The sequence below is a fragment of the Ochotona curzoniae genome, unplaced genomic scaffold (genome assembly GCF_017591425.1).
Source record: "Ochotona curzoniae isolate NIBS_2020 unplaced genomic scaffold, NIBS_Ocur_1.0 contig_2754, whole genome shotgun sequence".
NCBI classification, from domain to species: Eukaryota; Metazoa; Chordata; class Mammalia; order Lagomorpha; family Ochotonidae; genus Ochotona; species Ochotona curzoniae.
This window is the reverse complement of record NW_024465582.1, coordinates 21,340,167-21,353,458: the sequence shown is the minus strand read 5'-3', so window position 1 is coordinate 21,353,458 and position 13,292 is coordinate 21,340,167.

Here is a 13,292-nt window from a genome sequence, read left to right as displayed (position 1 = left end):
GTGCTGAAGTCTCTTTCATTCTCCATGTTGCCGAGGAACTTAAAGAATAGTAAATAATTTTTATAGTTTACAGAGAATACAAACAAAACCTCATCTTTAATCTTGGCTTCTTGGCTTTTCTTGCTTTTGTCAGTATTATTATATTTTATATTATTCAGTGTTATTTGCATGGTATTTTTGGATGAGGAAAATGAAATCTCTGTTCATGTTTTTCAATGGACACAACATTAATATTTGAAGGAATTTGTGGGAACATATTTTATTTATGCTCATCCATGACTTTATTTACTTCTTAGAAACTGATACTGGGCAGGTGTTGTGGTTGAAATTAAGTCACAGGTCTGTAATGCTGGTAGTCTATAATAAATTGCCAGTCCATGTCCTGGTAGTTCCACTTCTGATCCAATTTTCTGCTAATGTGCCTAGGAAAGCTACCCATCTGCAAAACGTGGATAGACTCTCATTTTCATTTGTCTTTCAGATAAAGTAGATAAAACTTTATATAAAGAATAAATTAGTTCTAAGTCCAGGTATCAAAATTAGTCAATAACATATAATAGATATGTAATGCTAGTATTCATATTAATTATAATACTTTACATTGTTATATATTATTATATAATGTACTAAATATAATATGTGATATAATACAGAAGTATATGAGAACTATGTTTAATATTACCTGATTCTGTGTGCATGTGTATGTTCATATACACACATAAACATATGTACGTAAGAAAGAAAAATCTGACTCATTTTCTCTACTTATGTATGTTTTCCACATTTATGTATTAATTTACAATAAACCTGTTACTAAAGTACATTGAAATTAAGATACAACATGGATTACTGAAGTGACCTATTAAAACTATTCCTGTAGATATCCCTTTAATAATTATTATAGAATTAAGATTCCATAACTATAGAATAATAATATTATCCAAAACAGAAAAATGAAAAAATAACTAATACTCATTTCTAGGCTTTTTTTTCAGGAACATGCTATCTTTTTACATGTTTCAGTAGACGAATCAACTTTTTAAATTCTCATTTTTCCAATGTTTTAAGTCATGTTAAATTTGCAGTCTCCTATTGGGTACTTCAAATTGATATCAATCTTCAGTGTAGGATGAGTCTTTTTCTTAAAAAACATGTATATATTTAATTTATTTGGAAGGTGGACTTACGAAAGTGACACAGAGAGAGGTTTTCCATCTGTTTGTTCACAACCTAAACGGCAGCAACAGCAGAACTAGCTCAGGGTTGAACTAAGCCTAGAACTCAATTCCAGTATCAAATGGGTGGCAAGGGCCTTAGCACTTGGGCTGCCCTGCACTGCTTGCCAGGTTGCTTAGCAGGAAGCTGGAACAGAAGCAGAGCAGCCAGGACCTGAATCAGCAGCCATGCGGGATGCTAGAAGTAGCAACTATGGCACAAAGCCAACTCCTAAATCCTTTTCTGATCTCTATGTATTCTCCAGTCACAGTCTTCATTGATTGCCAGTACACAAATAGCCGTGTATTCAAAATACATAAAATCCAATTTCTTCCAAATTGAAATTTTGAGTTTCTAGCTATCTATTAGAAATAAGTTGTTAGTTCCCATAGACAAAGTCAGCAAATTACAACTATCTCAAGATCTTTTCACCTGAAATCGAGTTGTTCAAACATCTCTCCTCACTCATTCCCAAAATTTAATCACTAAGTCCTGTTTAATTTACCTGCCAAATGTTTCTTGGCTAATCCAGTTCTTTCCAGTCTCACTGTTTCTTTCTTGAATCAGAATTTTTCTAATCTGACTGTCATGGTCTACATGAAGGGTCCTACTGGAGTTATAATCAACTGTTGGAACAGCTGTGCCTTAGGTGTTTTTACCCCTTCCAAAACTCATGTTGAGACATAACTTCCATTTAACAATATTAAAGGTGGAACTCTTAAGTGGTGATTGTGGCCTGATGGTTCCAGCCTCCTGAGTGGGATTGATGTCATTATAACGAGACATGTTCAGTCTCCCTTTGCCTTGTCTAACTCTGACTCACAACCATATTCTAAAGCCAGTCTAGAATGGTGAACCAATACACTTCCATTTCCTTTTGAATTACCCAATCTTGTATATTCTTTTGGAGCAGCAAAACCACATTAAGACAGAGCCCCCTTGGGACTGGTGCCATTGTGCAGTGAGTTAAGCCATTATTGGAGATGCCAACATCCAACATGGAGATGCACTGGTCCCCAGTCCCAGCTGCTCAGTTTCTGATCCAGGCCCCTGTTAATGTACCTGGGAACATAATGACTGATTAAGCCCTAGATACCCATGTGCAAGACCCCAATGGGGTCCTTCTCAGATCCTGGCATATTCTCTCTCTCTCTCTCCTCTCTCTCCCCGTGTGTGTATGTGCATTTCTAAGTCATTTTGTTTTATAAATAAATAATTCAAAAATTATAGAACCTTTTCAGTTTCATTTTTCATAATTCTTTCAGACTCCACTCGGTAGTGTATTAAACATGTTCTAATCTTTTTCACATTTCATTCTCTCTTTTCTTGAAACTTTTAGAAAAGCCTAGGTTTTATAGTATAGCATTTTAGAGGAGGCCTGGACTTCTCCCTGGCCTTCCTGGGATAGTCACTAATTCTTTTCATGAGGGCTCCATCCTCATGACCTAACAACCATCCAAAGGTATCACTTTCTGTACTGCCATTGTTTCTGTACTGCTTGGGAACTAGAATCATTACACGTTAATGTTGACAAGGTGCATACACCCAGACTATGAGGTTCACTCATCTGATTATATCCTCCAATGGCATCAAGGATGTACACCATTTTTTTATCACTGTGTCTTCAAAATTTAGTGCAACTACCAGAGTATATGTTTAAGAAAATATCTCATAAGTGAAAGATCAATTAACAGATTAATTCATATGTACTAATGTTTCAAGTCATAACCTTATTCATACAAAGAATGATAATGTAAAAGATACTTGCCGTTGGAGTTCATATCATTACAACTACTCCATTTTTATTGTCTGCTGGGATGCACGTTCTTCATCACCAAAATCTGAGATTTATTAAAATTGCCTCAGCAAGTACAAATGTCCAGGGCAGATTAGGATTCAATGGTGTACCATTTCCTAATTTCAATGTGCGGAGATGAAAGCTCAGCGCTAGATGAACACGGCCAGCCAATTCCCAAGACTGCAACTAAAATCCCTCAGATTGCCAGCAAATTGTTTTCCAAATGAATAATAATTAGGACAACAAAAATCATGTAAATAAGAAGTGGAAAATGCATGACAGGTCTCGTAATCGCTCCTGTGAGAATACTCTCTTAAATGTTAGCCTCAGCGTTCATCAGGGTGAATTTTAAGTACAACCAGTGATGTAAATTACACCTTTACCCTTGGGAGGCCATTGTGCAACCCAGAGCTTTCCTCTGCTTCCTCTGGAATGAAAAATTTTTAAATCTGAGTTTCCCTCAAAGTGTGCATTTTACTTTATCCATAATATATATATGTATATATGCCTCTGTATTTTTAGATTTTACAAACAAAAACTAACAGTCATAAAATCTCAGAATGGTAGTTTTCATGCAATAGGAGTTGAGTGATAAATATAATTTTGCCCTTTTCATTTGAAGATAGGAATAACAGTGACAAAAGCTCTTCCGAGCCTAGGATTAATATACTTTTATTTTATTCTGTGAATGTTTGAAAGTCAAATCAGAAAGGGAAAACAGTAGGGCTATAATATGTTGGGAAGTTAAATTCTAGTAAATTTTAAGAAATTTTTCCGTGTTCTCTTGCTGAGAGACAAAATGTTTCAGTAGACTATCATTTAAATAAATGAATCGTCTGTGCATACTGACATTTTGGATTATGTGGAATGTTACATGTTGGTTTACCATATTAAGCTTATTTTTCATTAACATATCTCTTGAGCCCATTTCAAAATATTACCATTCTATCTCATTAAAAATATCTATATTTCAAGGCCCTGCATGGTAGCCTAGTGGCTAAAGTCCTTGCCTCGTACATGCCTGATCCCATATGGGTGCTGGTTTGAGTCCCGGTGGCCCCACTTCCTGCTTGTGGTCTGGGAAAGCAGTCAAGAATGGCCCAAAGCTTTGGATCCCTGCACCCACATGGGAGACCTGGAAGATGCTCCTGGCTCCAGATCAGCTCAGCTCTGGTTGTTGCATCCACTTGGGAAGTGAATCAGCAGACGGAAGATCTTCCTATCTGTCTCTCCTCCTCTCTGTATCTTTGACTTTCCAATTTTAAAAAATCTTAAAAAAAAAATCTGTGTTTCAATGGGTAAGGCATCTTTGAATTTTTTTCACAACATTCCCAAACCAATCTTTTACATACAAAATACCTGAAGGTTGGCCCCAGCATGATAGCCTAGTAGCTAAATCCTCACCTTGCAACTGCAGGGATCCCATATGGGTGCCAGTTTGTATCCCCTTCATGTGGCCTAGCAAAGCAGTGGTGGATGGCCCAAAACCTTAATACCCTGCACCTGCATGGGAGACCTGGAAGAAGCTTCTGACACCTGGCTTCAGATTTGCTCAGCTCTGGCCATTGTGGCCACTAGTGAAGTGAACCAGTGGACAGAAGATCTTTATTTCTGCTTTCCTTCTCTCTGTAAATCTGCCTTTCTAATAAAAAAATAAATAAATAAACCTTTAAAACAACAACAGTAAATTACTTGAAGATTGATCATACTTTATGTGCTATTCCTTTTTCCATTTAACAGTTTTTGGAAAGACATACTTGTTTTAACTGGCATATATTTTTAAGTAATATTTATCTCATGGATTTAATTGCTGATTCCTCCCTTAATGTGTATAAATAGATACAATTTAAACATTGCAGAATTTCTACAATTGCAGTCCACATTGTTTGACCATATCCTATCATAAATCCATGAATAGTTTTCTTCTTCCATCAAAGATTTTGAGATTCCAAGTTTTTTTTCTGATAGTTTCCTTCATTGATAAAAATCTATTGCACTGGCCGTTGTATAGCACACCGCGATAAACCACTGCCTGTATGCCATGCAGGCACCCTTTCAAATCCCAGCCCCTCTTTGGAGCCATCTTCCTACTAACGTACGGGGAGAACAGCATAAGACGGGCTAAGATCTTGGAACCCTGTAAGCATATGGGCACCTCAGTGAAGCTCCTGACTTAAGCCTGGCCAACCCTTGGCCTGAGGTAGCTTTTCGCAGTGCTCCTGAAATATCTCAAAGTTTGGTGACCAAGGCCCCGCAGAAGACCACCGCAGGAAGGAGACAACCAACAGTCAACCGACCAACCGATCTGTTTAGTGGGCCTGTTGGTGAAGCTTATGTGCAGGATGACAAACCGGAAGCCCAGAGTATTAGTAGCAGTAACCCGATTGGTTCCCGTCTTTCCCCAACCCCATAGCCACCAATCAACTGAAAGGGGCAGTTGGCCACACAATCCTTCCTGAAGAGAGCAATCTGCAAGCGGAGAAAACACCCCGTCCTGGGCCACCTGTCAGCCATCAGGTCAAAGCGGTGTCTGAGTTTGCCAAGACCCTGCTGGCAAATCAAGAAGGCCCAGATCCACGGACGACTATCCACACTAGCCATTGTGGCCATTTGTAGAATAAACCATCAAATGAAAGTTCTCTTTCTCTCTCAGCATGTGTGTCTGTTTGTCCTATCTCCACTTGCCTCTCTGTAACTCTGCCTTTCAAATAAATAATGAGTCTTAACAAAAAAATCTGTTATGGTCCTGGCACGATGGCTCAGTGGCCTTGCAAGCACAGGGGTCCCTCATGGGCACCAGTTCATGTCCCAGCTGCTGCACTTCCCATCCAGCTCCCTGCTTGTGGCCTGGGAAAGCAGTTGAGGACAGCCCAAAACCTTGGGATCTTGAGCCTGTGTGGGAGACCAGGAGGAAGCTCCTGGCTCCTGGCTTCGGATTGACTCAGCTCAGGACCTTGCATTCACTAGGGGAGTGAATCTGTGGATGGAAGATCTTTCTGTATCTCCTTCTCTCTGTCAATTTGTCCTTCCAGTAAAAATATATATAAATCTTTTAAAATCTATGGTGTATGCTATAGGAGGCAGATTCTCTGTCATCCTGTCAGTTCAGAGGGTCTCCAACAGTAGCTCCAGACAAGTAGTTACATTTAATTTTAAACAATATGGAGCCACTATGAGCGTACATTTGTAAAAATTAGAAATACAATTCTTTGTTTCATGTGTTTCTAGTGGAGGTGGTAATGAGTCTGCTTTAATAAGCAGGTAATATGTTTGATCAAAAGTATCCAGGAAGTCAGAATACCGGTTGAAGTACCCTGTTATCTTTAAAAGTGCCATTACCTAAATATCACGTGTGCACACTTCTTCCAAGGCAAACATTTTCCAAAGCTGACTAAAGTGAAGTTCATAAATTTTAAGTTGCCTATTAATTCACATGGCATCTTACATTTAGGTCTAGTTGTTTTCTTTGTTTACCACATTGACCCTCGAAACTATATCAACCTCAAAACTGGAGAGGAAAAATATTCAATCAATATATAAAAATTCAAAAATCTTTGACCACTGTGAAAATTTGCTGTAATTATCCTCCAGCAGGATGTGTTGCCATTTATTATTTTTGTTCATGACCTTTCAGCCAGTTTCCAATCCATGTGATTCTGTTCCCATCCAAGATAATAATGATTAATTTGTCAGTAAAAGTTCAAAATTCACTGTTTCAGATGCTTCGCTGGAGCCCAAATCCATGACGTCTGTTGTATCCTCTTCATCCAATTAGTTTTGTAATTATCGAACAAGCCAGTTATCATGGTCTGGGATGATTTGTTCATTACGGACCAAGCTGTTGAAGGCTCAAGAATCCACTGTCTCCTAACTACTTACAGATTATCTTTCTAGATTTTCTGCCTTGCATGATATTACTCTATCATTTGGTCATGAGCAATGTTTTACTTGTATAAACCTATTAGTGAAGAAGAAAATCAAAAAAGCATGGCCAGCATGGTGGCACAGGAGGCTAATCTTCCACTTTGTGGTGCCAGCATACCATATGGGCAGCTGATCCACTTCCATTCCAGCTCTCTGCTTATGACCTGGGAGAGCACAAAAGGACCGCCCAGGTCCTTGGGCCCCTGCACCCATGTGGGAAGCCTGGAGGACGCTCCTGGCTCCCAGGTTTGGATCAGCTCAGTTCTGGCTCTTGCAGCCATTTGGGGAGTGAACCAGTAGATGGAAGATCTCTGTCTCTCCTCCCCCTGAAAAAAAAAAACTTGCTCTTCAAATAAAAATAAATAAATCTAAGGAGAGAAAAAAAAAAGAAAAGAAAATGAAAAATAAAGTAACATGGGATCACTCTTTTTGTAAATCATATAAACTTAAAGGAGATACTATGGACTTTGACTGTCTTGTTTCTTTAACTCAAAAATTCTTAATAATTAAATGGAGTTTATCACTACTACTTTGTGAACACCTGTATTTTCAAATGACAATAAAAGCAAACTAATTAGAGAAAAGCATGCTGCCTCAAACGGCACATATTTCCCATCATGGTTCAGATAGAAAACAGTCATTGTGGGACACAGTGGAGTAAACTGAGAAGCCCTAGGAATGATTGTGCAAAATATGGTCAAATTAATTCATAAGATTTATTTATATTATATAATTAAGTGAATATTAAATTATCAGTACTTAAATAAATGTGATGTTAAAATGCTTGAGAAAGTTAAGAACACCAAATGTGCTGCACCAACAGCCCATTCACGACAATTATTGGTAGGTACCACAATAAGCAATAGTGTTGTGGGCTTTTTTATTATTATTATTATTATTGGAAAGGCCAATTTACAGAGAGAAGGAGAGACAGAGAGAAAGATCATTCATCGACTGGTTCACTCCGCAAGTGGCCACAATGGCCAGAGCGGACCTAATCCAAAGCCAGGTGCCAGGAGCCTCTTCCACATGCAGTGTCCCAAGGCTTTGAGCAATCCTCAACTGCTTTCCCAGAGCACAAGTAGGGTGAGAAATGGAGCAGCTACAACACAAACCTGCACCCATAGGGGACCCCGTGTGCATGCAAGCAAGGGCATTAGCCACTAGGCTATCGCACTGACCCCAGCAATAATTCTAATATCAATAACAAATGTACTGGCTTCCATTTTATCATAATTAATCTGTTTAACTATACAAGGTAAATCCTAAATACAGAAAGCTTATTCTCTAGTATACCTCCTACTGACATTTTCCAGCTGTACAGCAAATATCCTTTACTTAAAAAAAGAAACCTAAATTCACAACACTCTTTAACCTTTGCTTTCTTTTATTTTTAAAAATTTCAGTGTTTCGTTTGTCAGTTTTCTTACATTTATTTATTTTGAAATTCAGAATTGCAGAGAGAGGGAGAGACAGAGAGACAAAGATATATTCCAGCCACTGATTCACTCCTCAGATGTTACAACAGCCAGCATTGAGCCAGCTGGAAGCAAGAAGCCAGGCACTTCACCCACATCTCCCAAGGGTGTGGCACCAGCCCAAGCACTTGGACCATCTCCTATTGCATTCCCTGGGCCCAATAGCAGGGAGCTGAATCAGAAGTGAAGCAGCTTGATCTTGAATCACTGCCCATGTGGGACGCCAGCATCTGCCAAGAGCTTTACACGGTACACCACAATAGTGGCCTATTACTTTCAAGCTGTAATTGTCAAAATCTGAGAAAACAGGGATTCTCCTATTATATTTCCTTTCTGTTTGGAGTAATTAAACACATTTATAAAAGTTAATTTAAAAATTTTGGAAATATCTATCCATGATTAAAATGCTTTTGTATCTTTCTTTCTTGTGCCAAGCTATTGTTTTTAATAATGAAAACATCCCAGGCTGGGAATTGGCCACCTAAGGGCCTGACAATTTGAAACTTAGAAGATGCATATGAATGCTGCATTAATTGGTCATGGGAGCAGGAGGCAGAAGTATGAGTAGGAAAAGAGGGAAAATTCATTTGATTTTTTTCCCAGTAAAATGGCTAATTTATAGAGAATTTCGTGAAATTATAAATGAGGAACAGTGTGAACTTATGTGAATGTGTAATTCACGTGTAATTCAAGTATAGTGTTGGAACAGCACAGGAAAACCAGAAGTCATGTTTTAACAGACATGAATTGGTTGTAGCACTTTCTATTGGATGAGTTTTGTTCTTTTTAAATTTGCCTACTGACCTTGAGTTTATCTATTTCCTTCAAAATTTAAATGGAAAACAGATACGAAAGCTTGCCCACCGAAACTCACATTTTTAATATGTGTAGGCATTATTTCATGATAAGAATGCCTTTATTTTTCAAAGCTGCTTTTCATTGTCCTGATAAACACATTTAATGATTAAATATTTCTCATCCAAATCTCATCCAAAGAATTGAGACTGATAATTACATGAGTGCTCTGTATTCACTATTTGACAATATACGTAGAAAATCCATTTTTTTCCATCTTAATGCTAGCAAAGACAGCATGAAAATAAAGCTCTATGTCCTTGTATTTCTACCTCAAAGTATTACTTTTTATTTTCAACATGATAGGTGTTAGCTCCATGATTTTTTTGTGTGGGGACCTCATACAAAGCAGGGTTCATCCGAGAGGCAGAAGGAGTAGACAATATGTATCAAGCTAGTGAATATGAGGAGGCAATACGTATCAAGCAGGAACTGGCTTATGCAGTTTTGAGGCCAGGCTTGGCATGTCTGAAAGCCAGAGGGCAGGCTGGACCTCCTTCTCAGGAGCTGCTGCTGCTGCTGTCCTCCGGAGAGTTTCGTCGCCAGGGAAATCTCAGCTCTGCCTTTCTTTCAATGCATAGGATCGAGACAAGCAGGTTACCTAGGACTTCTCTCACTCAAGTGGCTATGGGACTTGGTCACATCTGCAGAATTCGTTTATAGAAACACCTGGATAACTTGAGGCTACGGTCTTGCCAAGCTGACACTTGCAAGCAGGAAAAACCTGAAGACATGCAAGTGCTCCACCCTTTCTGGCGGTGGGTGATGTGTTCACAGAGCACACAAAGAGAGGCTGTTCATCTTAAACACACTATTTATTTGAGATGCATCATGTGTCCTAAAGTCTATACGAGTTAAAGCATCTCATTTTGATAATTCTGAGAATTCTACATTATTGAAGGTTAATTTAGAAACTATCAATGTCAACCAGTTAGTAAGGGTTAAAAATTAAGATATTTTCATGCCAAACACTGATGTTTAAATGCTATCATCCCTGGTAAGATATTTTAAGATAAAAGTTGGCATGTAAACGTAGGGAGAAAGGAAATAGAAATATTCAAGTGTATCACTTTAATAAAAACATACTCGCCCTCACTGCCATGTATCATTCTTATTCCAATTCCTCCACTGACGTGCTCATCAGGGTCATTCCTCAACATTCTTGAGAAAATGAAAGATAAAATAGGATGTCTGAGGTAATGATTATAAAGATATTATTGTTTGTGTCATTACAACAGACTAAAATTACATGCAAGTATGACTACAATATAATATATAGAGCTTAACAATAGTTGCAGGAAGGGAACTGGAGCTGATTTTAGGCTAACAATAGTTGGGAAAACAAGCTTTTTCATGCGCAACTGACAAAACTTATGCTAAAATTATTATTGATATTTGTTTAATTTTATGAAGTGTCTGGGCCTGCATTTTAGAAATTTCTGCAACTGAAAAATAAGACTTGAGCTTTTTAGCATAGGAGAAAGGATTCCTCCATGACCATTTTTAATTCTACCTTCTCTTATTTTGCCTTAGTACATAATTTTCTTATTTACATAGCTACATCCCTATCCATTGATATTTACAAACCTATTTTGAATATAATCTAGTTTACAGAATTATATAGCTATCACAATGAGAAACACAAAACTATATGTAAATGACAGAATATTGTTATCTCAGATATCCATGACTACTGTCTAGATGAAAGCATGAGTTTGGATTATGATAGTAAATTCGACAGGGCATTTAATAAGGAACCACAAAGTAATTATTGCTTTACCAACCTACAAATTACACTTTTGTGACATCTTAACTAAAGCTAGCAATCTATTAAGACCTTTTCAGTGAATAAAAAACTATCCTTGTGATTTATTATAGTAAACATCATTTTTTTAAATTTAATGTTAACACTACAATGATAGCTGAAAGTTCTGTAACTAGCTGCCCAAAAGATAGAAAGAGGAAAGCGCTTGCAGAAAAATCCAAATAGAGTCCAAAGAGAAGAAAGTCGTCCCGAAAGAAAGAAAAATGAAAACAGATGCAGTGTCATCCTCCATTACGTTAGCTCATGCATGGTTCTTGCTAAAGAACAGACATTCAATCTGCTTTGAATTATTTGTCACTTGGCTTCTTTATATTTCCATGCCCTATTTTGCATTTGTTCACTACTCATTGTGTTACACAATCTACATTTTGCAAAAAAATAACAATAATATATATTCTTACCAGGGATTGAAACATGCATAACCAAGTTTAGAACCTTCACAAAACCTGATGTTTTGAGCTCTTAAGCCAAACTTGGCTATTTTAAAGTTTAAGTTCACTTGTTCTTGGCCCAGATGAATGTAAAAACCCAACACATCGGACTTTAAAAGGCTCATAAAATATTCAAAACGCTTCTCACACATCAAATGACTCCTAAGACAGAACATTTTGATGAGTTTAGTGTAAATGAATCAGAAGCATATGGATTAAATTTACCTTAAAATACTCCTGGGCTTAAGAATTAAGAGAAAATGTGCTTGGCAAAACACATTTTGGGTTTTGCCTAACCCAGAACATTGGAAAAGTAGTTCAAGATGTTTGACAGACCCAAAACATGGCTGGGTTCACCCATCCCTAATCCCCTGTGGTAACAGCAAAGGACAGGCAGAGGCAAATTGTAGGTGCATAAATCTACTTCAGCCTTTGTCATCAGCATCCCAAACTGTTGGATACGTTGAATGTGTCTAAATCAAATTTATACTATGTGTTGTTTATATTCTCCACTTAAGGACTGTAGAATGCATGCTTTACATGAAGGGTGTGGTTCTATGCAATTATAGCAGTTTCCATGTACTCACTCAGCAAAGAAGTCATAAGGCTCTTGCCTACCTGGAACGCATCAGAAGATACACAGAAATCGTTCTTGGATGTAATGAGAAGTTTGTAAATAACTCCTATAAAGAAAATTGAGAAGAATGCTAAAAGAGACTTTTTTAAAGCAGCATATACAATAATCAGTATAATTAGACTTTTTTCCACCATGATTTTCATTACTACATAAGAAATGAACAGCAAATATAAGCAAACCATTATATGACGTGAATATAGAAATGTGTAAAAAGTAATCTTTCATTCTTAATTCAGGAAATTCTTTTAAGATCTAGATTGTTTTCCATTGGTATTTGACTAAAAATTTGTGTTTAGTTATTGACTTGAGAGGCAGAGCAACAGAGACAAAGACAGATGAACTCCCAACCACTGGTTCATGCCGCAGATGCTTGCAATGGCAGGACTAGAGACGCTCAAAGACAGAAGCCAAGAACCTAGTTCAGTTTTCCCATGGGGTTGCAGGGGCCCAACTAGTTGAGTCCTAACCTGCTATCTTTCAGGAAGCAAGAGACTGAAATCAGGAGTGGAGATATGGCTCACACTTAAGTATTCTGGCCAGCATAGTGCTTTAACAGGCTGATCATCCGCCTGCAAGCATCAGTATCCCAAGTGGGTGCTGGTCTGTTTCCCAGCTGCTCCACTTCCCATCCAGCTCCCTGCTTATAGGCTAGGAAAGCAGCGGAGGATGGCCCAAGTGTTTGAGAGACCTGGAAAAAGTTTCTGGCTCCTGGTTTCAGATCAGCTCAGCTTCAATCATTACAGCCATTTGGGGAGTGAACTAGTGGATGGACAACATTGCTTCTCCCCATAAATCTGTCTTTCACATAAAAATTTAAAATCCAAAGCCAGGATCCTGGAGCTTCTTTCGGGTCTCCCACGCAGGTGCAGCATCCCAAGGTTTTGGGATGTCATGGACTGCTTTCCCAGGCTGCAAGCAGGGAGCTGGATGGGAAGTGGGGCCACAGGGATATGAACCAGCACCCATATGGGATCCCAGCATGTTCAAGGTGAAGACTTTAGCTGCTAGGCTACTGTGCTGGACCCCAACTAGATTTCTTAATAAGTATATTTGCCTACTTAAACTTTTTTACATTCAAATGAAAATTGGAACATTACTGGTTTACAAGATGGAAATCTTATATAAAAAT